Source organism: Dermochelys coriacea, chromosome 11 (assembly GCF_009764565.3).
Source record: "Dermochelys coriacea isolate rDerCor1 chromosome 11, rDerCor1.pri.v4, whole genome shotgun sequence".
In the NCBI taxonomy this organism is placed as follows: Eukaryota; Metazoa; Chordata; order Testudines; family Dermochelyidae; genus Dermochelys; species Dermochelys coriacea.
The window spans coordinates 5,734,739-5,760,329 of NC_050078.2; the positions used below are offsets into that span (position 1 = coordinate 5,734,739).

The 25,591-nt window shown below is 43.4% G+C and overlaps 1 long non-coding RNA gene across 1 annotated transcript in view; it reads right to left on the reverse strand.

The window, feature by feature from the left end:
• LOC122458046 overlaps positions 1 to 25,591 on the reverse strand; it is a 65,146-nt gene that overhangs the window by 29,229 nt on the left and 10,326 nt on the right. The window contains exons 3-4 of the long non-coding RNA XR_006277862.1: positions 22,525 to 22,816; positions 15,262 to 15,306 (exon numbers count right to left, since the gene is read on the reverse strand). This is a non-coding gene — a long non-coding RNA (uncharacterized LOC122458046). The remainder of the gene's footprint in view (positions 1 to 15,261; positions 15,307 to 22,524; positions 22,817 to 25,591) is intronic.

Consider the following 25,591-nt stretch of genomic DNA (forward strand, 5'->3'; position numbering starts at 1 on the left):
CTGATATATAACATCCAGAGAATGCATTTCAAACCCTTATTGAAGTGTGCATAGCTTTGATTTCTGTGCTGCCACATGCTTTTTTTTGAGGGCCTCTGTGCTTCCAACAAGGATGATGATGAGTCAATTCTGTGGCATCACTAACTCTTGGGCTTCTTGGTTTGTGTGGGGGATTGTGTGCTGGGGCCCAGAGGCAGCTTTTGGGCATGCCAGGTGGCAGTATCTCACCCATCCTTTGTAGAAATGGGTCTGAGCCAAAAATCCACAGCTTAGCCCCCCGATTGTGATTGCAGAGCCATCGGCCATTATCTTTGAAAACTCATGGTGATCGGGAGAGGTCCTGGATGACTGGAAAAAGGGTAATGTAGTGCCCATCTTTAAAAAAGGGAAGGAGAAGGATCCGGGGAACTACAAGCCAGTCAGCCTCGCCTCAGTCCCTGGAAAAATCATGGAGCAGGTCCTCAAGGAATCAATTTTGAACCACTTAGAGGAGAGGAAAGTGATCAGAAACAGTCAGCATGGATTCACCAAGGACAAGTCATGGTCTGACTAACCTAATTGCCTTCTATGATGAGATAACTGGCTCTGTGGATGAGGGGAAAGCAATGGATGTGCTATTCCTTGACTTTAGCAAAGCTTTTGATACGGTCTCCCACAATATTCTTGCCAGCAAGTTAAAGAAGTATGGGCTGATGAATGGACTATAAAGGTGGATAGAAAGCTGGATAGATCGTCGGGCTCAATGGGTAGTGATCAATGGCTCCACGTCTAGTTGGCAGCCGGTATCAAGCGGAGTGTCCCAAAGGTCGGTCCTGGGGCCGGTTTTGTTCAATATCTTCATTAATGATCTGGAGGATGGCGTGGATTGCACCCTCAGCAAGTTTGCAGATGACACTAAACTGTGAGGAGTGGTAGATACACTGGAGGATAGGGATAGAATACAGAGGGACCTAGACAAATGAAAGGATTGGGCCAAAAGAAATCTGATGAGGTTCAACAAAGACAAGTGCAGAGTCCTGCACTTAGGACGGAAGAATCCCATGCACTGCTTCAGACAAGGGACTGAATGGCTAGGCAGCAGTTCTGCAGAAAAGGACCCAGGGGTTACAGTGGACGAGAAGCTGGATATGAGTCAACAGTGTGCCCTTGTTGCCAAGAAGGCTTACAGTATTTTTGGCTGTATATGTAGAAGCATTGCCAGCAGATCGACGGACGTGATCATTCCCCTATATTCGACATTGGTGAGGCCTCATCTGGAGTACTGTGTCCAGTTTTAAGCCCCACACTACAAGAAGGATTTGGAAAAATTGGAAAGAGTCCAGTGGAGGGCAACAAAAATTATTAGGGGGCTGGAGTACATGACTTATGAGGAGAGGCTGAGGGAACTGGAATTGTTATTCCTCAGAAGAGTGAGGGGGGATTGGATAGCTGCTTTCAACTACCTGAAAGGGGGTTCCTGAAAGAGAATGGATCTAGACTGTTCTCAATGGTAGCAGATGACAGAACAAGGAGTAATGGTCTCAAGTTGCAGTGGGGGAGGTTTAGGTTGGATATTAGGAAAAACTTTTTCGCTAGGAGGGTGGTGAAGCACTGGAATGGGTTCCCTAGGGAGGTGGTGGAATCTCCATCCTTAGAGGTTTTAAGATCAGGCTTGACAAAGCCCTGTCTGGGATGATTTAGTTGAGGGTTGGTCCTACTTTGAGCAGGGGGTTGGACTAGATGACCTCCTGAGGTCCCTTCCAACCCTGATATTCTATGATTCTATGAGCAGCTGGCAGGCTTGGATCCTGGTCCCTATTTGAACAACTGACAGCAGCCAAATTTTGTCTCCAAACACCCCCAAGCTCCAGGACATTATTACTTGAGATCAGGACTTTGCTACTCAGCCCTGGGATCACTAATGATTTATCAGAAAGCATACAGGATTAGGAATCAGGAGACCTTGGTTGTATTCAGGGCTCTGACCTGCCTTTAGACTTTGGCTAATTACTTCACTTCTCCAACCCTTTGCCTTTGTAGATTGTAAGCTCCCATCAGGGCAGGGACCATTTCTCATTATGTCTCTGTACAGAACCCAGCATAGTGGGGCTGCTACTGTCATATAAATAATTATTTGCTGCCCACCTGGAATTATTCCAAACAAGGCATTACATAAATTGTAATGGGCCAATTCTGTGTGGTGCTGAGCATCTCCAGTGGGATTCAAGGTGGGATCGGTCCCTACAGTTTGCTCAGAAAATGACTTTCAGTCGAAACATTAGCAGTCATAGCTTTTTTGCAGTTCCAATCAAGTATTAGGATTTTAAATATATTCCTTTCCTTTTGTTTTGTCTTAGCCTTGGGGCCTTTTGTTCCAGATCTACAGCTTTTCTTCCTTTTGTTTACTCTACTGTATAATGCACTTAAAGAGTTTCCTTTTCAGAACCAGAGGCAGGAAAAGTCCTAGCACTGCTGCTCAAGTGAAGAGAATTCTTGTTCTGTACTAAATCAAGGGAACGTCAAATGGGGTTTTGGAGTGGGGGTTAACCAAAATTTTAATTTGCACAGGGTGTGCAAAGATGGGGGGACACCCTAACACCCTAACAATGAAACCTTAAAGCTCTGAGTTTATCTTTGTGTGAATTGCAGGGGATTGTATGAATATGCACAACTTCTTTGTTCCAGGAGAAGATATCACTTCAGCTACCTAGAGAAAGAGAGAGAGGGCACTCTTAGCCTGTGATTAGGTGGCAAAAAAATAAAATAATCTCAAAGGTCAAACCTCCTAAATTCCTATTTTAGTTCAGGAGGAAAGATAACACGTCTATTTGTCTGAGTGAGCTTTAAAAATCTGAGAAGGATAAATATTACCTGCTCCACCCGCAGTTGCAATCCTCGATTACGGTCTTTTGATGTGACCATCTCAATGAAAAATAAAACGATTGTATTTTTAAGGCTCTAGTGCATGCTGATTTATAACATGGGGCTCCTTGAAGGGAAAGTGGAGTGCATCTTTTGGGCTTGGCGATTGCTGTGTCCTGCTAGCAATGCTATCTGACTGCTTGTCCCCCTCTCCTCCAAATTCAAGTGCATCAGACTGGTGTCACTAGGACTTCTCACCCAGCCGGGTCATTGACATTGGTATAGCCAGCATCAGCAATGCTCCGGATGGGACCCCCAAAATGTGCTACACAGGACAAGGAACACATCACAGACCTCTTTGCAAAGGTCAAATCAGTGACTCATTTTGGATCTGCTACTTTTAATGTGAATTTAATATTCATGGGTGGTGGGGAAGCAGTGTGGTCTAATGGCTAGCAAACTAGACTAGGAGTCAGGACCCAGCTGGGTTCAAATCTCAACTCTGCCGCCAGCAAGTTGTATGATACACGACAAGTCCCTTTGCCTCTGGTTTCCCATAGGCCTGGTCCATAGAGACTATGAGCTCTTCCGAGTAGGCATAGACTCTCATTATGTGGCATCGGAGCTGAGCCAGGATGGAGGAGGAGATAACCTGCTACTGGTATGGACCAAAGGCAGATCACTTACGACTAGCAAGCGGGGGGGGGGAGGGGGATGAAGGATGGAATGAGGTTACTCTGAGAATTCTGATTCCTTCTCTGATTTGCTCCTGGGATACACACTGCCTGTTGCTCAGTATTCGGAGGAATGTGTCACACTCGTCCCCAAACACCTGTGTATGTATCTGAGTGTGTAAGGCTGCGCTCACTTCATACATGGCTCCCAAGTGCTAGGTCTTGATCCAAATCCAACTGGAATCAATGGAAAGGTTCTAACGGATTCCATTGTGCTTTTGATCAGGCCTTTAGGGGCTACGATGGTGGGTGTTGTACAAAACCCTGAGGTAAGTAGTTAAAATATCTGAGCAAGAGACAGCCCTGAACTTTCGAAACCTGAATGGAACTTGGAGGGAGGAGCAGAGGTTGCAGGAGGGAAGAGTTTGGAGGCGGCACCAGAACGTCAGTCTGTGTGCATGTGACTTGAAGGCTAGCTGTTATAGCTGGCATCAACCACACTTCTCATATTAGACCATAGAGAGGTCCACACACAGGGATGTGGCACACAAAACAGGCCCCTCTCTGTAACTAGTTCTTTTAATAAAATGCCAGTTTAGTTTTGCAAGCATGGAGTCCTTCCATGTTATGACTCAGCACGCCGTGCATGAAACATGAAACTTCAAGCAAGGTGCCATTTTGTGAGCAGCTTCTGACTTGGAATGGGTTGGTGGTGCTGGCTAGAAAATGCTGCAAGAGCACAGAGGTCAGCAGAACATTTGACAAAATTGAAAATTATTTTGTTTTCATCAATGTTTTTATTGGAAATTTTTGACTTTTTAATTGGCCAACTGAAAACTACTGAAAACTTAAAACTGAAAAAAAAAACCACTTGGTTTTTGGCCGAATATTTTCGGTATTCTGACCAAAAATAGACATTTTCGAAGGAAGCAGATATTTTCCACTAAAGTTTTTGGCTCATCCAACCCCCTATTTTCAGTTGCAAAACACAGTTTTGATGGAAACTTTTTGACTAGCCCTATGAGCTGGTTTTTGTACCTCTTCTCCATTCATGGCCTCTCTCAGGCAGAGAGCAGCACAAACAATCCCAAGCTTCAAGTGAACCAAGGAAATAATCAATGTAGCACGAATGAAATGACAGCAGTGTGTTGGGAGAATACCTGCAATGATTGCTCTCCCTTAGAGATCCCTGGCATGCTTTATTAATTTAATTACAACTCTAACCTTGTCAGCTGACCTGGTGCGTCTGATTTCTTATGCGGCAAGAGGAGTAATAGGTGAAATCCCCATGACCTTTCATTAGCAATTCAGAACACAGAGCTGTATTAATGAACATCTTAATTGCCAGCAGCTTTGATGCTATTATGGAGCAGAGGTTAGTCTTTATTTTCTCTTCCACATGATTGAACTGTGGCTCTTCAATTAAAAACAGCTGCCTTCAGTCAGCGGATAGTAGTGACCTTGGTAGGGAAGGAGGTTGGGTCTTGGAGGGTTGGAGAGCATTGCTGATAGTTTCAAGTTCCACCAGCATGGTAATCACATAACTTTCCTCCCACCCGGATCCTTCATTTTCATTAAAACCAGACAAGGGTAATCAATCCTCTTGCTCACACTTGGGGATCTTTTACAAATCACCCTGGCCAAAGCCCTGCTAAAATGCCGCAGGTTTCAATAATACTGAGAAGGTCTGGGCCTACTCCTGAAAGGTGCTGAACTGTCCCCAACTCCTCCGGGACATCAAGGGTCCTCAGCACCAGGAATCCAGCCATTTAGTAAAGAGCTATAGGACCTCTCTTTTTGCACTTTGTCTTCCCCCAGCTAAACAACTGGTGTTGTATCATCCATCAGGATGCTGGAAATTATATAAGCCCATCATTTACCATCGGTAAAAAACAGATTGAGGCCAGGTGTGCAGCCTGAATTTGTAATGATTCATCCATTGCATTTTATTTCTTCCTCAGCAGTTTTCTGCCTGATTTATTTGTTGGTCTCTGTGCTGTATATTGTCCCACAGGCCATGGGATAACCCCTGTCTGCACACTGGATGGCAATCAACTCTTAAATGACTAAAAAAAAATACTTGCTCCATGGACAGAAAATTTTAGTTCACTTCTCAAATAACCCTTCCAGTATGTCCAAGGAAGCAATTAATGCTCTTCCACACCCCCGTTCAAAGAAAAGCTTGCACTAGCCCGTATATGGAACCATAACAACCACCAAGCAGATGTCACAAAGGAAAGCACCTGGACTGGATGCCATTCCAGCAGAGAGCTATACGCAGGGTTGCTACCATAGTGCAAGGCATTTTACCAGGCTCTTCTGCATTATCTGGGAGCAAGAGCTGGTGCACCATAGGCTTTCCAGGATGCCAAACTGTGATAATCTTTGCAGCATTTCTCTACTTGCTGTTGCTGGAAAAATCTTTGCATGGATTATATTTAATAGATATCAGACCTGTTCTGGAAAAGCCATCTTCTTTGACTCTCCATACGGATTTCAGTCTGGTCGAGGAACTAGAGACATGATCTTTGCAGCCCACCAGCTCCAGGAGAAATGACAGGAGCAAAACCCTGATCTTTATACGGTTTTTTATCAGCTTAGCCAAGGCTTTTGATTCTGCATATTTTGAGGGACCCTGGAAACTTTTGTTCATCATGAGATGCCCTGCAGAGCTTATTTCTGTCACTCGGTCCTTCCATTATGGCTGCAGTGGTGGAAAATGGCAAGAGATTGGATCGTTTTCCAGTCAGTAATGGCAGCAGACAAGGCTGCGTGCTGGTTCCCATGCTCTTTTCCATCCTTTTTTCAGCTATGTTTATGGATGTATTTCATAACACCAAGAAAGGAGAAGTTATTCAGTTCTGCACTGATGGGAAGTGGTTTAATCTGCAACATTCCCTGTGCTCTCACCAAAGTGGCTGGATTTACTTAGGAAGGAGCTTTTGTTTGCTAAAGGCTGTAATAGATCAAGTGAGCAACCGTGCTCAGTGAGTTTGTAACTGATCATTTCATTCATGAAGTTAACTCCTTTAGTTTCACAGGTAGTCAAAAGACAACTGAAGCACTGTACCAACCTGTGCTGGGAGATGTGCATGTCCATCCAGTTATTAAGATCAATAACTCTCCTCGCAAGTCTGTGGAGATGTGTTGTTACCTGGGGAGCATTCTACTCAATTAATGCTGAGATCACCCATTGCATGGCCAAGACAAGCTCTGCATTTGCAACATTGTCACATCCCTCTATGGAAAGACAGGGAGCATCACAATAAGGACTAATCTGAATGGCTATATGGACGTGAGACTCCATCCACCCATACATTTAGTCCACAGCAGTTTTCTACTGGCTTTATTTATTACAATCACCTTTATTCTGAGGAGCAGGGTCTTTCAGATAGATTGCATCTCCAAATGCCTTCTGGGGTTAAACAATCCAGCAAATGCCTAAAGAGATGGAGTGAAAGGAGAAAAGGTTTTTTTTCTGATGAGATTCAAAATATAGAATCAATGGGGTGAAGAAATGCATAGAAGCTGTCTGGGATGGTAAGAGCTGCAGGGGAGAAGGTTCCCAAGCCAGTAGCGGACCAAAGGACCAAAGATAAGGTTGGGGAAGAAGAATGAGGAGACAGCAGAGTTGTGTTAGAATGGGAGAGCAACAGTCACATGTCTTCATGCACATGAAAAGATAGGTGGCAGCCTTCTTCATAGCTGGGGAACTGGGACTTGGTGATGGGAGCCAACATAGACATGGGCGGGAGGAGATGAAGGCACGGATGAGGATTTGAGCAGAGGTGGAGTTATGGCAGAGCCAGAGACAAGCCTTGTTGCACGGGTACAAATTTGAATGCATAGGAAATATGGGGGGAAAAGGTGGGAATCATAGTCAGGGATAGCTGGAGCAGAACTGGGTGCCTTCACATAACGTTTCAGAGTAGCAGCCGTGTTAGTCTGTATTCGCAAAAAGAAAAGGAGTACTTGTGGCACCTTAGAGACTAACAAATTTATTAGAGCATAAGCTTTCGTGAGCTACAGCTCACTTCATCGGATGCATTTGGTGGAAAAAACAGAGGGGAGATTGATATACACACACAGCGAACATGAAACAATGGGTTTATCATACACACTGTAAGGAGTGATCACTTAAGATAAGCCATCACCAGCAGCGGGGGGTGGGAGGGGAAGGAGGAAAACCTTTCATGGTGACAAGCAAGGTAGGCTATTTCCAGCAGTTAACAAGAATATCTGAGAAACAGTGGGAGGTGGGGTGGGAGGGGAGAAATAACATGGGGAAATAGTTTTACTTTGTGTAATGACTCATCCATTCCCAGTCTCTATTCAAGCCTAAGTTAATTGTATCCAGTTTGCAAATTAATTCCAATTCAGCCGTCTCTCGTTGGAGTCTGTTTTTGAAGCTTTTTTGTGAAGGATAGCCACTCTTAGGTCTGTAATCGAGTGACCAGAGAGATTGAAGTGTTCTCCAACTGGTTTTTGAATGTTATCATTCTTGACGTCTGATTTGTGTCCATTCATTCTTTTACGTAGAGACTGTCCAGTTTGGCCAATGTACATGGCAGAGGGGCATTGCTGGCACATGATGGTATATATCACATTGGTAGATGCGCAGGTGAACGAGCCTCTGATAGTGTGGCTGATGTGATCAGGCCCTATGATGGTGTCCCCTGAATATATATATGGACAGAGTTGGCAACGGGCTTTGTTGCAAGGATAGGTTCCTGGGTTAATGGTTCTGTTGTGGGTGTGTGGTTGCTGGTGAGTATTTGCTTCAGACTGGGGGCTGTCTGTAAGCAAGGACTGGCCTGTCTCCCAAAATCTGTGAGATTGATGTGTGTCCTTCAGGATAGGTTGTAGATCCTTGATGATGCGTTGGAGAGGTTTTAGTTGGGGGCTGAAGGTGATGGCTAGTGGCGTTCTGTTATTTTCTTTGTTGGGCCTGTCCTGTAGTAGGTGACTTCTGGGTACTCTTCTGGCTCTGTCAATCTGTTTCTTCACTTCAGCAGGTAGGTATTGTCGTAGGAATGCATGATAGAGATCTTGTAGGTGTTTGTCTCTGTCTGAGGGGTTGGAGCAAATGCTGTTATATTGTAGAGCTTGGCTATAGACAATGGATCGTGTGGTATGATCTGGATGAAAGCTAGAGGCATGTAGGTAGGAATAGCGGTCAGTAGGTTTCCGATATAGGGTGGTGTTTATGTGACCATCGCTTATTAGCACCGTAGTGTCCAGGAAGTGGATCTCTTGTGTGGACTGATCCATCTCTTGATGGTGGGATGGAAATTGTTGAAACCCTGGTGGAATTCCTCAAGGGCTTCTTTTCCATGGGTCCAGATGATGAAGATGTCATCAATGTAGTGCAAGTAGAGTAGGGGCATTAGGGGAGGAGAGCTGAGGAAGCGTTGTTCTAAGTCAGCCATAAAAATGTTGGCATACTGTGGGACCATGTGGGTACCCTTGGCAGTGCCGCTGATTTGAAGATATACATTGTCCCCAAATGTGAAATAGTTATGGGTGAGGACAAAGTCACAAAGTTCAGCCACCAGGTTAGCCGTGACATTATCGGGGATACTGTTCCTGACGGCTTGTAATCCATCTTTGTGTGGAATGTTGGTGTAGAGGCTTCTACATCCATAGTGGCTAGGATGGTGTTTTCAGGAAGATCACCAATGGACTGTAGTTTCCTCAGGAAGTCAGTGGTGTCTCAAAGATAGCTGGGAGTGCTGGTAACGTAGGGCCTGAGGAGGGAGTCTACATAGCCAGACAATCCTGCTGTCAGGGTGCCAACGCCTGAGATGATGGGGCGTCCAGGATTTCCAGGTTTATGGATCTTGGGTAGCAGATAGAATACCCCAGATCGGGGTTCTAGGGGTGTGTCTGTGCGGATTTGTTCTTGTGCTTTTTCAGGGAGTTTCTTGAGCAAATGCTGTAGTTTCTTTTGGTAACTCTCAGTGGGATCAGAGGGTAACGGCTTGTACAAAGTGGTGTTGGAGAGCTGCCTAGTAGCCTCTCGTTCATACTCCGACCTATTCATGATGATGACATAACGTAACATAACGTTGTACTTCTGTACAGCCTTCCATCCAAGGATCCCAAAGCACCACACACTGATCAGTGAATTGATGCTCTGTCAGGCAGGCCATTGCTGTCCCCTCATGGGTAACAGAGTGGGAAACTGAGGCACAGAACATTTAAGTGACTTGCTTGAGATCACACAGGAAGCCCGGGGCACAACTGACACACCTGTTCCTTTGAGATTTATAGTGCGGTGCCTTAGTCCCAAGACCATTCGTTCTCCCTAAATCGTATCTGGATGGGTTAGACTTAGTTGATAGTGCTGAAAGCCTGCCTGCACAGTGGGGGCGAGAGCAGGCCCATCACAGACAGACCATCCTGGAGGGAGGTGAAAGGCTCCTGAGGCTAGGTAATGGAAGGAAACAGCAGAGTGGAGCAGGAAGGTTGTCAGGGAATGTGTGACTGAGACAAGTAGCGAGGTGCAGCGGAGTGCAGAAGCCGTTGGAATAAGAGGACTAGGGAAGGCTTTAGAGAGTCTGAGCATGAGAGGTCAAAGACAGTGACTGAGACGATGCTGCCAGGAGTCTGCATCAAGGCTGTGCTAGCTCGATCTAATGCGTCAGCTTGTTTTTATTGACTATTTGCAGCAATGGCCTTTAATGAACACTAGTATTCAACTGGAACCTGGCCAGTTAAGAAATGATGGGCCATCTCCGCAGCTAGTGTAAATCAGCATCACTCCAATGACTTCAACGGAGCTGCACCAATTTCCAGCAGCAGAGGGTCTGGCCTTATATCCATTGCACTGGGAAATGAGTGCTAAACTTGCCCTCTGCCCTGTCATGATGTATTTTATTGTAACATTAAAGAGTCTATTTTAACAAGCAAAATCAATAGTCATTACTAGATGCATTCTGGCACATAGATAAATTGCTGATCTGATGCCACACGTCCAGTTGATGCCATGGGTTAGCATCTGTTTTCTCAGTCTCTCTCAGATGCATATGGCTCCAATCTCCACAGTATATAGGTGCTGGCCGAGAATTAGACCATAGTCACTGTCTGCTCAAGTGAGATATTGTTAGACTAGTCAGTGGTAGATCAGGACTGAGGTGCATTGGAAAAATTGGATGACTACAACAGTAATGGATACTCCAGGCCTGGACTGAAGGGCACTGGGAGAATACTGCATTTTTTACTAGAACTTAGGAAGCATTCAGTAGGGTTAGATCTCGTCATTTGTTGTAGCACACTCACAAAGTGTAAATAAAGAGCGCTAGCAAAGTTCTCCTTAATTCTCCTGAATGCCCTCTAGTGTTCACTAGCATGCATTATATCTACTTACCCCGGGTGTCTATTCAATTAATATTAGATACAGTAGAACCTCAGAGTTATGAACACTAGAGTTAGGAACTGACCAATCCACCACATCCCTCATTTGGAACGGAAGCACACAATCGGGCAGCGGCAGACCAAAAATTTTTAAAAAAATTAAATAAACCTAAACGACTAAAACAAATAATTGGAAAGGTAGCATTTTGATTCTGCAGAGTAAAGTTTCAAAGCTGTAGTAGTCATGTTCGTTGCAACTTTTGAAAAGAACAACTGTAACATTCTGTTCAGAGTTACAAACATTTCAGAGTTCTGAACAACCTCCATTCCCAAGTGTGTTTGTAACTCCGAAGTGCAACTGTACACACAAAGCAGACACTCTCTGTGGTAGGTGGAAAAGGGGGGAAGCGTGCACAGTGACAGACGTGCCTCGAGCCAATGCAATCACCTGTCTCTTGCCAGGAACTGCTGCATACAGTTTGCACTATCACATCAGCCTGTCATATTTTGTGCGGTTTCTAAGGGAACTTGCTTAGGCAGAATGATTACTGCCTATGTCTAGCCGTTTATCCCTTAACATAAAAAATGTGTCCTTGTGTAGTTTCTTGTTGTTCAACAATCCCCCAACTCCCTCCTCAGCCTGTGAAATGTCCCTCCACACCAAGGTCGAAGCACATTGATGAGGGTGATGGACGAGCTTCCATCATGCTGTCTGCACTGAAGATCCCCTGTAACTAGCACGAAATCCACTTAGAATCATAGAATCATAAAATATCAGGGTTTGAAGGGACCGTCCAGAGGTCATCTAGTCCACCCCTGCTCAAAGCAGGACCCAATCCCCAATTAAATCACTTGGAATAGTTGTTTCACGCGGAACGGGGCTCAAAAAATCTGATCCTCCAAGCCACTAGGGGTCCTCAACTCCCATTGACTCCAGCGGGGTTTTCAGGGTGCTGATATTTGCAGATAAAGCGCTCAGCACGCTGTGGGCCTGGGTCAGAATTAAAGAATTAAATCCAGCATCATCCAAATAAAAGAAAAACGCAGACAGGTCTTTAGGTCCCAGTGCGAAAAAATAAAGATTCTGGGCCAACATGCTACTACTGCCCTGCCCCTTATAATATTTCAAAATCAGGCCATGCATTGGAGACGCCCTAGGATCAATCAAAGGGTTTCTCCTGCATAGAAATCATAGAATCATAGATAGAATCATAGAATATCAGGGTTGGAAGGGACCCCAGAAGGTCATCTAGTCCAACCCCTGCTCAAAGCAGGACCAAGTCCCAGTTAAATCATCCTAGCCAGGGCTTTGGTCAAGCCTGACCTTAAAAACCTCTAAGGAAGGAGATTCTACCACCTCCCTAGGTAACGCATTCCAGTGTTTCACCACCTCTTAGTGAAAAAGTTTTCCTAATATCCAATCTAACCTCCCCCATTGCAACTTGAGACCATTACTCCTCGTTCTGTCATCTGCTACCATTGAGAACAGTCCTAGAGCCATCCTCTTTGAAACCCCCTTTCAGGTAGTTGAAAGCAGCTATCAAATCCCCCCTCATTCTTCTCTTCTGCAGACTAACAATCCCAGCTCCCTCAGCCTCTCCTCATAAGTCATGTGCTCTAGACCCCTAATCATTTTTGTTGCCCTTCGCTGTACTCTTTCCAATTTATCCACATCCTTCTTGTAGTGTGGGGCCCAAAACTGGACACAGTACTCCAGATGAGGCCTCACCAGTGTCGAATAGAGGGGGAACGATCACGTCCCTCGATCTGCTCGCTATGCCCCTACTTATACATCCCAAAATGCCATTGGCCTTCTTGGCAACAGGGCACACTGCTGACTCATATCCAGCTTCTCGTCCACTGTCACCCCTAGGTCCTTTTCCGCAGAACTGCTGCCGAGCCATTCGGTCCCTAGTCTGTAGCGGTGCATTGGATTCTTCCATCCTAAGTGCAGGACCCTGCACTTATCCTTGGGAATGTCAGTCTGGGAACGATGGTATCCCTGGTCAAAATGATTACTGATGAGAGCTATTTGTCTGCCAGTAGAAGCGAATATTTATGAGCTACTAAACAGGGCCATTTATCATAGGTGAGAGATAGCAAACAGGATGCTGCCTTGTGGGATGGATCTGCATTCCCTGTGCAGAGTTTCAGAGTAGCAGCCGTGTTAGTCTGTATTCGCAAAAAAAGAAAAGGAGTACTTGTGGCACCTTAGAGACTAACAAATTTATTTGAGCATAAGCTTTCATGAGCTACAGCTCACTTCGTCGGATGATGTAGCTCACGAAAGCTTATGCTCAAATAAATTTGTTAGTCTCTAAGGTGCCACAAGTACTCCTTTTCTATTCCCTGTGCAGGTGCTTTAAAAGGTTTGCAGCAGGTGTTATAGCATGCGATCTAGGTAGACTGCAGTGACTCACTAAGACGGGATCAAGGTCTTAACTGAGGAGCTCTGTAGGGAGCTGGCACATAATGATCAATGCCATTGGGAAAGGGAAAGAACCCTGTGGGATTGTCTAACTGCTCCCTTTCTTGGTGTGTTGGTGGAAAGTGGTTCGCCAGAGTGGCTTGAAAAGTTTGAATGAAGAAACGCCATGGAAACCCTGAAATTTTGAATAAATTCCACTAGCTTTCAATGTGGGTCAAAACATTTTTTTTTTCAAAAGCGGTCAAACTGTGTGTGGAAAAACTTCAACAACATTAAAAATTCAGAGACTGTCCACTACTTCCAATAGCCACATTGAGGGACGTGCCAATCCTCCAGGGAGCTTTTCTGGGAGTTAGTGGAACAGGGGAGACAGTTCATTGAAACCCTTTGTCAACTCTGAAAACCAGGTTCCAATCAAGCCTGATTATCTCTTTATTGGGATCCATCTATGAACACATGTGTGACCCATTAGGGAAGAAAAACAATACCATGTGATTTAGGTGACCAATCAGAAAGCTCAATGTGAATTCCAAATATGGGATAATTAAAGGCGTATGACCTTTGATTGGGTCACATCAATCAGAGCACCAATATGTTTGTAAAAATAGTGATTAACAAAACCATTTTGGAATAGGCAGATTCATTTCTAAACTCCATGATCAACACAGTTTCATGATCCGGAGGAAAAAAAAAAAACCCGTCAACAAGCAAATAAATAAATCAGTTGTAATAAATAATTTGCCAATTATAGTAACAAATATGTTTTGGTGACCAGCATGAGCTATGGACATTATCAGTGAGAAAATGTAAATCTCTGAGCCTAAAATTCAGTGCTTTTTGATTTCTGCACCATGTCAAACAGCCAGGCAGCTTGTCCGATCCTCAAGGGCTACTACATCGAGCATATATTCAGAAAGAAATAAAGGTAAGTTTATAGAGTTTGCATTCCGTATGCTCTCAGATAGAATCTTGTAGCAGGGTGTATGTGAGAAAAAGAGTAGAAACGTGATTGTTTTTTATTATTATTCTGGTTGAATGCACTGCTTGAGGGAAGGAGAGAGACACTGTGGGAAAATATGCTTTTGTAACACAGGATTAATTAAATGTTACTGAGAAGACTATATTATTTAGATCATGACAATCTGTGTATTCCTTAAGGAAATAGAAAAGAAGTATGCTCCACCTTTCTCACAGAAAAACCCTCCATAGACCAAGTGAGGGTAGGTTGTGCTTTATTAATATTAAAGGATCATGCGGAGTTTCAAAGGCAGCACTAAGGAAATTCAACTTTGTAAGATGTGATTCAAGTACTGATTCACCACAGGTCATTTTAACTAGCAAAACCACATCCCCTAAGTTCTGTTGCACTGAGGGTTTTTCCATAAGATGAATTTCATGATCTGAAGCCTATTGAGTCAGCTTATTACATCTGATGTCCACATTCTCAGCTGAAATTGGGGTAGGACTTCCTTGGGGCTAGGCCGATTTATGCTAGTTGAGGATCTGGTCTAGTGCATGTAATGCTCTATTAGTTGACTGGGCTGATGACTCCTGAACAGAAAGATACTGGCACCAACTGCCGGCATCACCTGGCCCTAATGCCTCCTAAACTTGCCCAGGGAGGATCATGCCAGAATGAGGATGATCCTCTGGTAGCACAGAGCTGAAGGACAGACTCTTATGCCAGCCATTTGTGGTGCTGTTGTACAAGGGCAAAGGAGTGTGGCCACAGGAAAAGGGGCATGGCTTAGCCGACCCTGTCCTATGCCTATCGTCAGTTGTAATTTCAGCTGCTTGTGGTCTTTACAGTCAGGTATGAGTTAGCACAGCCTTCAGGCTGATTCAGCCTGCCATGCTGAGACCAGGCTTTTAAAGAGCTATGTCAGGGGATGGAAGTGCTAAATCTCCTTTGTATATATACTCCCCCCCCCCCCACACACACACACACACACACACATTGACCTGTGCTGTTTAGTTTAGCCACAGCACTTCCTTCTTCTCACAATGCTGCAAGGGAAGGCAAATAAGGGCACGGTAAAATGGGCAACAATAAACCTACTGGTAAGTGTTGCTAACTGATACCACCTAAGCTGTCTGAATATCTCAAGAAAAGAATTTGTAGCTGGAATAAAGATGAGAAAGGATATAAAGACATTGCTTAATGCTGAACAAGCAAACATTTCTAAGATTCCTTTTGCATCTGAACCTCACTACAATGGTGCTAAACATAATCTATGAATATCTAAAACAGGCAATCTGGTGTTCATGCTTGGTCTGATTCATTTAGGGCTGTCAATGGGATTTGAGGGGGCTCTGTACTTGACAGGTTCAGGAGTATAACACTAGTTTGCATGAGTGGAAAATTTGCCCTTAGGAGCTCAGATACCCTAGGGGTAGACCTGATAGAAGTACCCAGATGCATAGATACATGGCTAGGTAGTCCCACTGACTTCAGGTGGAGAAAGAACTAGCCCATGATCTCAGAGATATTTAGGCACCTCATTGAAATCAATGGCAGTTAGGTGCCTAAATAACTTTGACTTTAAATAAGTCAAATATTGGGAGTTATTACAACCTCCCAAGTCATCCCATTATTAGACCATTCCAGCAAGACTTTGATCAGAATGTCCAATAACCGAAAATTAGGAGTTATTAAAACACATCCTTTCCTAAGGACAGAGGCAAAGCCTCTGCCTGCCAGATGCTGGGACTCGACGATAGAGATAGATCTCTCGATAATTGTCCTGTTTCATTCCCTCTGATGCATCTGGCATTGGCCACTGTTGGAAGACAGAACATGGGGTTAGGTGGATCATTGGTCTGACCTAGTACGGTCATTCTTAAGTTTCTTATGTTTCATGATCAGGCTGTTATGGAGCCTGAAGTCAAGGCCCAGTTAGACACTTCATGGTATTCAGGTTATCCAGACAATTGCATTATAGACTCTCTGGTCAATGCTAGTGCTCATTTGCAGCTGGTTACGATAATAAATGTTCATGGCTCCATTATAGGTTATTGTTTCCAGGCCTAAATATTGAAGGATTATTTTCAGTTTATGCTTTAATGATGCACAAAGATTATCACAATCCTTTCAGAGCCCTGTGCAGTAATCTGCTTTGGCTTTCTTAAAACCTAAATAACTCTAGTTTAGAATGATTATTTAGTAGCAAACTCGCTTATCCTCTGCATTGTGGCTCAGCGGTCTGCAAAATTTTCTTTTTAGAAATATAAACTCAATTTGTAACAGCTACAGAGAATCCGCAGGAAAACTAATTTCTATTTGTTTTTGTCTTTTTTTTTTTCCTCCTCCTTTTTGCACTTTGCTAAGATCATTTGTACAAGCGTTAGCCTGGAATCAATGTTTTGACCGAGTTAGGCCCTTAAAAATGAAGAGCAACGTAGCGGTTGAAGTTTAGGAGGGAGTGCCATGTATCTATGTACGGCCCCTCCTGGAGAAGTGGTCCTGGGGTTTAGGCATGGGGGACTGCATTCAATTCCCAGCTCTGGGTTCAATTCACAGACTTGTGCCTCAGCTCCCCATCTGAAAAATGGGGTGATTTACACATTCCAAGGCCAAAAGGGACCATTGTGATCATCTAGCCTGACCTCCTGCGTTACATGGACCAGAGATCTGCCCCAAAATAATTCCTAGAGCAGGTCTTTTCGAAAAGACATCCAATCTTGATTTAAAAATTGTCAGTGATGGAGAAAGCACCATGGCCCTTGGTAAACTGTTCCAATGGTTAATTACTCTCACTGTTAAATATTTAAGCCTTATTTCCAGTCTGAATGCTCCATGTGGTGTAGACTGGTATAAATCTACTGAAGTCAATTAAGTGATCACGATATTCAGCACCCAAGGATCTGATCATCAGTCTGTCCTTTCTGTTGAATTTGTAAGCCCTTTGGTGCAGGGGCATGTCTCTGATTGCGCAGTGGGGCCCTAATATTTGTGGGGTCTTTAGGCACGACTGTATTCCAAACAGTACAGCTATGGCTGGCACACAGAATTTACAATGGGCAAAATAGACCAAACAAATTTCATTCCAGAAAGACCTCAAGACCTGATCCTTCAAGATGTTGTGTGCCTGCGTGGAAATTGACTTCATTACGAGTCAGATTGACCTTAACGACTAATTAGCAGAGGGGGGAGCTTTGATGATAAAAGGAAAAAAAATGTGAGAGGTGGAGAAAAAGTGCAGTTCTGGATTTGGGTTTTTCTCCCCTCCCACAAACAGCGTAACAATAAAATGTATAATTAATTGTTTACTTTTCATTTAGCAACTTTCCATTAGTTCATCTGCCTAAGTGAGGCTGTAATCAAGAATGTATTAGCTAATGCCACAACTCTGAGGGCTAACAGGGGAGAGGCAGGCGGCTGGGCCAGCGTTTAGAGAAATGGAAGATCATCAGCCTCCTTGCTTCTGTAATTTCTCTGCAGGAAGCTGCCCCAAATAATATCAGTAGCTACCTGAATTGTAGGAGTCAAAATCCATGTGGAGCCAGGGATTTGTGGATTATTATAGCTGTAGGTTGGGCAGAAACATAGTTGAAACTGGTGAGTGTAGCAGCAGTTCAGCACTCAGTTCCTCTTAATCTGTCTTTTTCTTCACACAATGCACAGTCAACCTGTGGAACTCCTTGCCAGAGGATGTTGTGAATGCCAAGACTTTAACAGGGTTCAAAAAAGAACTAGATGGGCAGGATGGTGTCCTTAGCCTCTGTTGCCAGAAGCTGGGAATGGGTGGCAGGGGATGAATCACTTGATTATTACCTGTTCTGTTCATTCCCTCTGAAGCAACTGGCACTGGCCACTGTTGGAAGACCGGATACTGGGCTATATGGACCTTTGGTCTGACCCAGTATGGCTGTTCTTTTGTTCTTAAGATGAGGGCTAATGCAGAATACCTTTAAAAATCTGGCTCTCAGTACCCCAGGTATGCAATGGGGAAAACAGCACTGCCCTACCTCACGGTGCTTTTGTGAGGATGAATACTTCAAAGGTTGCGAGGTGCTCAGATACTCCTGTAAGAGAGGTACCACGGATAGCTGGATAGATAAAGTCACAATCTGGCCACACAAACATTCTAAACTACTGTGAGGGGCAGTTTGATTAGTACATGGATGGCAGACATCTATGAACCAAAAGACATGATGCTATAGGTGACGTGGGTCCCGCTGAGGCAGTTGTAGTGAAACAATCTCCCAGTGCTGCCTCTCAGATGAAATGAAAATCAAGGTCTTCACCATTTCTAGTTATTAAAGACCTCAAGGCGTCTTTGGCAAGAGCGTGTTAGCCCCATCGTATTGGCAAATCACAATGCAGATAAGTATATTAATTTATGATTACCTTTACTTTCAATTCAATTGCTTTCTTAAAACTGGTGTGTAGTGTTAATTAGGCCCGCTAAACAGCAAACATGCTTCAATCCAAAGGTGCTGCATTTCAGTGCCGTGTGTAGATGATGGATTCTTACACACAGTTTATAAAATGCTTTGGGATCCTTCTGAAAGACAGGCATCATATGTATTATCTCTGGGTGTCAGCTGATCTAAGGGACAATTCTGTGAGGGATACACCCAAAGTGTTAAAATAGCCCTTTTCTGTACATGGTTATGTTTACTTTGAGTACATTAGGTGAAGAGAGACAGAAGACCCATAAATACATTGTTGTGGAAAATTAATGCTGGTAAAAACAAGGGCAAAATGGAGTAATTAAACTATTCTAATTGAGGCTTGTTTATACTAAAATTCACAGATTCATATTTTTTCAGACCATCTTATCTGACCTTCTGTATAATACAGACCATGAAACCTCACCCCTGGTGATCCGGGCTACAGCTGAAGTGCAAAATAACTTCACAAGGACACTTTGGGAAAATACCTATATCTGAGGGACCAGAAAGCCATTTTGAGGAACATGTTTGGTTGGAAGTGTTTATGGGATAATTCCTTCAGGACATTCTTTTGACAAGTTTTACTGGGGAGAAGTCTTCAGACTTCTGGGACTTCCTCTGGTTTGGGTACATTCAGGCCACAAAAGGGTTCAACGAAAGGAACGAAGGGAGACACAAGCCCATTGACATCCGGATTCCCCGTTAACAGAAGGTGGGGGGAATTCAAACTGTGGTTTAAAAGCAGTTGAGTCAATGGAGTTACACCAACCATGAGCTTGGAACTGTGTGTTTGCGTCTTGTTCCCCCATCCCTAAGGGATAACTTCATACCATGATATTTTCCCTAACTTTTTTCTATCCTTCTTAATTCCTATTTGAGTTAGATTCAAACTCATACCATCACTGTAGGCAGAGGAAAGAGGTGAGCAGCTTTGTGTAGGGGAACCAATGGGAAGAGACCATCCTTATCCTTTACTGGGGAATACAGAACTGGAACCTAGAAGCTGAACGACCTGTTTGTCTTTGCTACTTAAAATGCTTCAGCAAATGAAGCATCAATCACAGACAAAAGTGTCTTCCTTTCCTCTTCTTGCTCTTTCCCCTCCTCCCAGGTACTTCTTATGTTTCTTTTAAAGCAGGATTCACCTCAACCAATTAAATTAATGAGCTGGCACTCAACATTTAACAGGTTCTTTAACCAAAAAGGCCATTTGTGACTTTTAAACTAAAGAGACTCTCTTTGAATTCAAAAGCAAGGGAAAGGGAATCATTTAGAATGAATGTCGATTTGATTTTCAGAGATGTTAACCTGACTGATTTTTCCTCCTCTCCCTGGTGATTTTTTAATAGACTTTAACAAGTCATCTGCTTTGTTCATCTGCTCACAGGAGTAAGTGTAAGTCACTTTGCAAGGAAAACCAACCTGAAAGATAAGTGATGGTGTGACAGAAAAGAGGTGATAAATAGCCTCTTCAGAGACCCACCTTCTAAATAATTTCAGCACAAAACAAGAGTTCATTACAAGATATCAAAATGTTTCCATATGCTACAGCTGGTCTGGTGAAATTGGGTATGGTTGTGACAAATCCTGGGTTCAAATGCCAAGGAACCTATGGAGGAGGAGGCAAAATTATAGGGCCTTTAAATGATTTGGTCTAGTGTTAGGGTGCAAGCCTGGGATTTAGAAGACCTGGGTTCAAATCCTTGCTCCACCACAAACTTTCTGTGTGACCTGAGGCAATTGATTTAGTTTCTCTGGATATGTCTCCACTGCATTATAAATCTGAGCGTGTGGGTCCTGGGCTTATGGACTCAGTGTTTCCAAGTCTGTGCTTTAGCGTCTACACTGCATTGCATACCTGGATTTACAATTGCTGGACCCAGGTCTCACAGCCATGCTAAGGCATCCATACTACATTATGCAAACCTTATGACTTGGTTCTGGGGCTTAAGCTGTGTCCACACTTCAAATTGACAGAGCTTGGACCCGAGGGACAGTGGAACTTGGGCTCTGACTCCCTCCACCCAGCAGGATCCTAAAAGGGCTCTGAGTGCTTGCTGATCCAAGTCAGACTGAGTTGTGTGTGAACGGAAGGGGGGCTTGGGCTCAAACCTGAGCTAGAACCTGGGCTAAGTGCTCAGTGTAGACATACAATCTGTGCCACAGGTTCCCACTTGTAAAATAGGGATATTAGTATTACCCTACCTCACAAGGGTGTGGTGAAGATAAATACATTATAGATAGTGAGGTGCTGAGATGCCACAGTAGCGGAGGCCACAGAATTACAGACCTAAGATAGAAACCCTTAAAGAAGAGTGGCCCAGATTCTCAGCAGGTGTAAATCAGCATACTGCTTTGAAATCAGTAGCGATATGCTGATTCACACTAGCTAGGGATCTTACTCAATGTCCCCTATGGAGGGTGTTGCTAGCCATTTGAAATCTGCACATGCAGGCTGGCTGCAACACACTCAGAATCCGCCAATTGTTGCTTGGTCAAATTTCACAACTTCACAGCTTACACAGTGGGCCCAGTAAGACAGTGGCATCCAGTAGTAAAGGCCAGATGAAGAACAACCTGAGTAGCCTGCAGTGGTGAAAGAACAAGTTAAGGACTATTTAGAAAAGCTGGACATGCACAAGTCCATGGGGCCAAAAGAAATCTGATGAGGTTCACCAAGGACAAGTGCATAGTCCTGCACTTAGGAATGAAGAATCCCATGTACCGCTACAGGCTGGGGACTGACTGGCTAAGTGACAGTTCTGCAGAAAAGGACTTGGGGATTACAGTGGATGAGAAGCTGGATATGAGTCAGCAGTGTTCCCTTGTTGCCAAGAAGGCTAATGGCATATTGGGCTGCACTGCCAGCAGATGGAGGGAAGTGATTATTTCCCTCTATTTGGCACTGGTGAGGCCACATCTGGAGTATTGCGTCCAGCTTTGGGCCCCTCCACTACAGAAAGGATGTGGACAAATTGGAGAGAATCCAGCGGAGGGCAATGAAAACGATCAGGGGGCTGGGGCACATGACTTATGAGGAGAGGCTAAGGGAACTGGGCTTATTTAGTCTGCAGAAGAGAAGAGTGAGGTGGTATTTGATAGCAGCCTACCAACTACCTAGGGATAGTCTAGTGGATTTGGCCCAGGACAAAAATTCTAGGGGATTGTGTTCCTGGCCATAGACTTGCTGTGGGATCATGAGCAAGCCATTTAACCATTCAGTGCCTCCATTCCCTGCCTATGAACAGGGCAAATTAATGCTTCCCCATCTTTATGAAACACTTTGAGATCCGTGATGGAAGGTGCTGTAAATGGGCTAAGTACCACGAACTAAAAAGTTGGCTATAGGAACTTGAAAATGATAATGATCATACACTGTGATATACATGGTGCTCGGTTGCCTTGATGCCTGGCCTTGTTTTCAAAATATCGAAGGCTCCCTGCATGACACTCTGGATAGCTGTCACTTTTGCCTTCCTCTAAATGCAGTCCTGAACATGTCTCTGTCTTTTGAAAAGTCTATTTTGGAGCCAAGGCTCAGCAAATGAGGCTCCTGCCTAGTTATTTATTGAAAGGTCTATTGAAATCCTTTAAAATTTTTAAATGCATGCTATTCTTAGAATTGGAAGATGAAAAGAAAACACAATCATTTATTAAATATAACACTCCATAGGTAAGTTTTGCATTGGCCTAGCTCTGCTCCTACTGAAGTCAGTTGTAATAATCCTATTGACTTCAAAGGGAGCAAAAGTTACAAGGATTATTATTATTTAGTAGTACCAGCAAATGTTCTGCCCTCATATATCATTAATACTTTTCTTTACTTACCAGAAAGAAAGTGTATCAGACTGGCAAACATTACTATGGAATATAGACAGGGTGATGATGCTTAGAACAATAGCAGTACCTTGCTTTTCATCAGAAGGTCTTATGGCATTTCACAAAAGAGATTGGCCTCATTTTCTCCATTTTATAGGTGGGGGAAACTGAGGCACAAGGTCACTGGTTGAGCTGGGAAGAGAATCCAGGTCTTCCAAGTCCCAGGGCTCTATCAACGAGGTCACATGGCCTTTTGGTGAGGTGGGCACATTCATTTTTTTTCTCCAGGAGCTATAATTTCCTGGTAAATAAATATATGTGTAGGGTTAAGGCTAACTGAAAATCAGCAGATAATAAAAGTTGTAAAACACTTACTTATTACACATAGTGCACGCTTTCAAAGTCTGACGTTTTGCAAAAGTTCTTACTGTTTCTGTGTATTGCTTTAACCACCCAAAGAGGGCACATAATGTCACAACATTTGACATATAGATAGATTTTGACAATATTGACAACATTGTGGACCATAAAAGTGACATCTTTTAAGGGTAATAATAGGAAAGTACCTTCAGAACATCTCAGCACCTGACAGACTTTGAAGCAAGAAGCTACAAAGATGTTTCCAGTCCCCTACTCCTGAGCTGCACAAAGCACTGAAAGGCTGCTCCCAAAATTTCAATTTTTATTTGCAGGGAACAGCATTTTAAGCTCCCTGCCCCCTCCTGCCCCACAAAAAAATCCACTGTCAATTAATAAAGTAACTGATAATATCTCCCACTGATTAGTATCACTGAAAATAAAATATATAGATAGGAAAGCCAAGGTAACAAAAGAAAGCACTTAAAAAATTCTAGGTCAGAGTTAAGACTAAAAGAAAAAGGAGTACTTGTGGCATTTTAGAGACTAACAAATTTGGTGGAAGATTTTCCACCAAATGCATCCGATGAAGTGATCTGTAGCTCACGAAAGCTTATGCTCAAATAAATTTGTTAGTTTCTAAGGTGACACAAGTACTCCTTTTCTTTTTGCGAATACAGACTAACACGGCTGCTACTCTGAAACCTAAGAGTTAAGACTGTTTATTGTGATAACATATGTATGGGAGAAGAAGCTCTGAAATTTCCAAAACTAAGAGTCTAAAATTAGGTTTTTAAATCCATATTTAGGCACCTACATCAGTGGCTTGATTTTCAAAAATGCTGAGCACCCAGCAGCTCCCATGATTGTCTATGCATTTCTTAATTACACAATTATATGCTGCAGGTAGGGACAGGGGGCTACATTCTGCTATTGTTGACACACATGCAACCTTGTTAAGATCAATGGATGGGTTTGATGCATGGGTATGTTCAGGGACATAGTTTGGCTCTATGTGGAAAATGGTTTACTGATGCCTAAGAAGTGCAAAAAACAAAGTCATCATTTATGTTTCATAGCAGAAAGCCATATACACACCAGATGGCTTATTGAACACAAATTAGCAGTTTGCTCATTAGCTGAGAGACAAACTTTCAGGATACTCTATACTAGTAGAGGTTTTTGTACTCGTAAATCATTGCATTGGCAGAGCATTTTCCAGCCTTCTATCTTTATAAATAGAAGATGTTGGGCTAATTTAATCCCAGGTACAACTCCATAGAAGGCGATGGAGTTATACCGTGGCTATAATCTAGTTTGGTGTCAAATTATCTCTGTTTGCACAGAATACGAGTAATCTCAAGACATCCTGATTTCAAACACCCAAAAGCACGATTTGTTCTGAGGTTTGGCTTTAGTGTTTGGCTCTGAGATTTTGGTTCAGCCTGTTATATACTTAAGAGCTATTTGCTTAATTCAGATCCAGATTCAGCTGCCAACATTCAAGGTTGATTAAGTTTGGGTTTTCAGTTGATCTCTCCCATAGAAGCTGTCTCTAAATACTAGAGTAGAAATGGCCTACTATGAAGCTTGGTATCAGTTAAGGCTTTGATCATCCAAAATCTTATGCACATATGTAACTTTATACATGTGTTTACTCCATTGGTAGTTGGGAGGTGAAAGAAAATCCATTCTCTCTTGAAATGTAAAGAAAAGAAAGAAAGACTTTAGAAATAGATTATTTATTTCAATAATCTGAAGGAAAAAACATTGGGTTTTTTTCATACTCATGAGTGCTTTAAAAAAATCTGCACTCATTTTCTATCTCTGTATCATTACACCTTTCATAATCAGAGTAGCTTGAAAGTTGAACCATCCTGGGTGTGTAATTGCTGCTGAAATAAATGGAAAGAGGGACTGAAGAGGAATGATACTATCTGCTCTGCCTCTATCCAGCCAATACAACAGGACTGACATGCTGAAAGGTGGAAGACAAGTATAGAAATTTGCACTGCATCACCCTGTTCTGACTGTATAAGCACAGCTCTGTGAACTCTGTGTGAGCATCAGTAGGAGAATATCTGCCCCAGAATTAATTCATATCCCTTGCCTAGTTGTTGGACATGATTGTTGTTTCTTTGGGTTTCAGTAACATGGTTGTCCAGGTGAAAAACTAGTCAATTTTTTCCATTAAATGAAATTCAGCAGCTCCACTCAGTGTCTTGATCAGTTGGGTTCATCCAAGCCCGGTCTTCTCTACTAGTCATCAACAGGGTCTGATTTATAGATATGCTGATGCTGCCACAACCTAGGGACTGCAAGGGTCCCGCTTTGGTCCTAACTGCGGGTCTGGGGACTCTGCTAATTGAACAAATGCTAATAGAGAGTCTGGCCTTTCCTTGACAGAAAGAGCACCTTGGCCTAAGTGGATTCAAAACACGACTCCATCATTAATATCAGCTCTGATCTCCCATATGAATTTTATTCCCCTCAAATTAATTTTAAGCAAGTGAACATTATCAGACTGATAGAGGACTTCAGTCTCCATGCCCGTGTATTCAAAGGACAGGTATTGCACAGGCAATGGAAGCACAAGCTCGCCTCATACTACCCCATCTGTCATGGAATCACAGTTCTAAACAGGAGGCATTTATGAAGCAAAGCTGTCAACACTAACAAAGAGGCTTCTACACAGCTTGAGTTCCAGCTTGATTTGCCT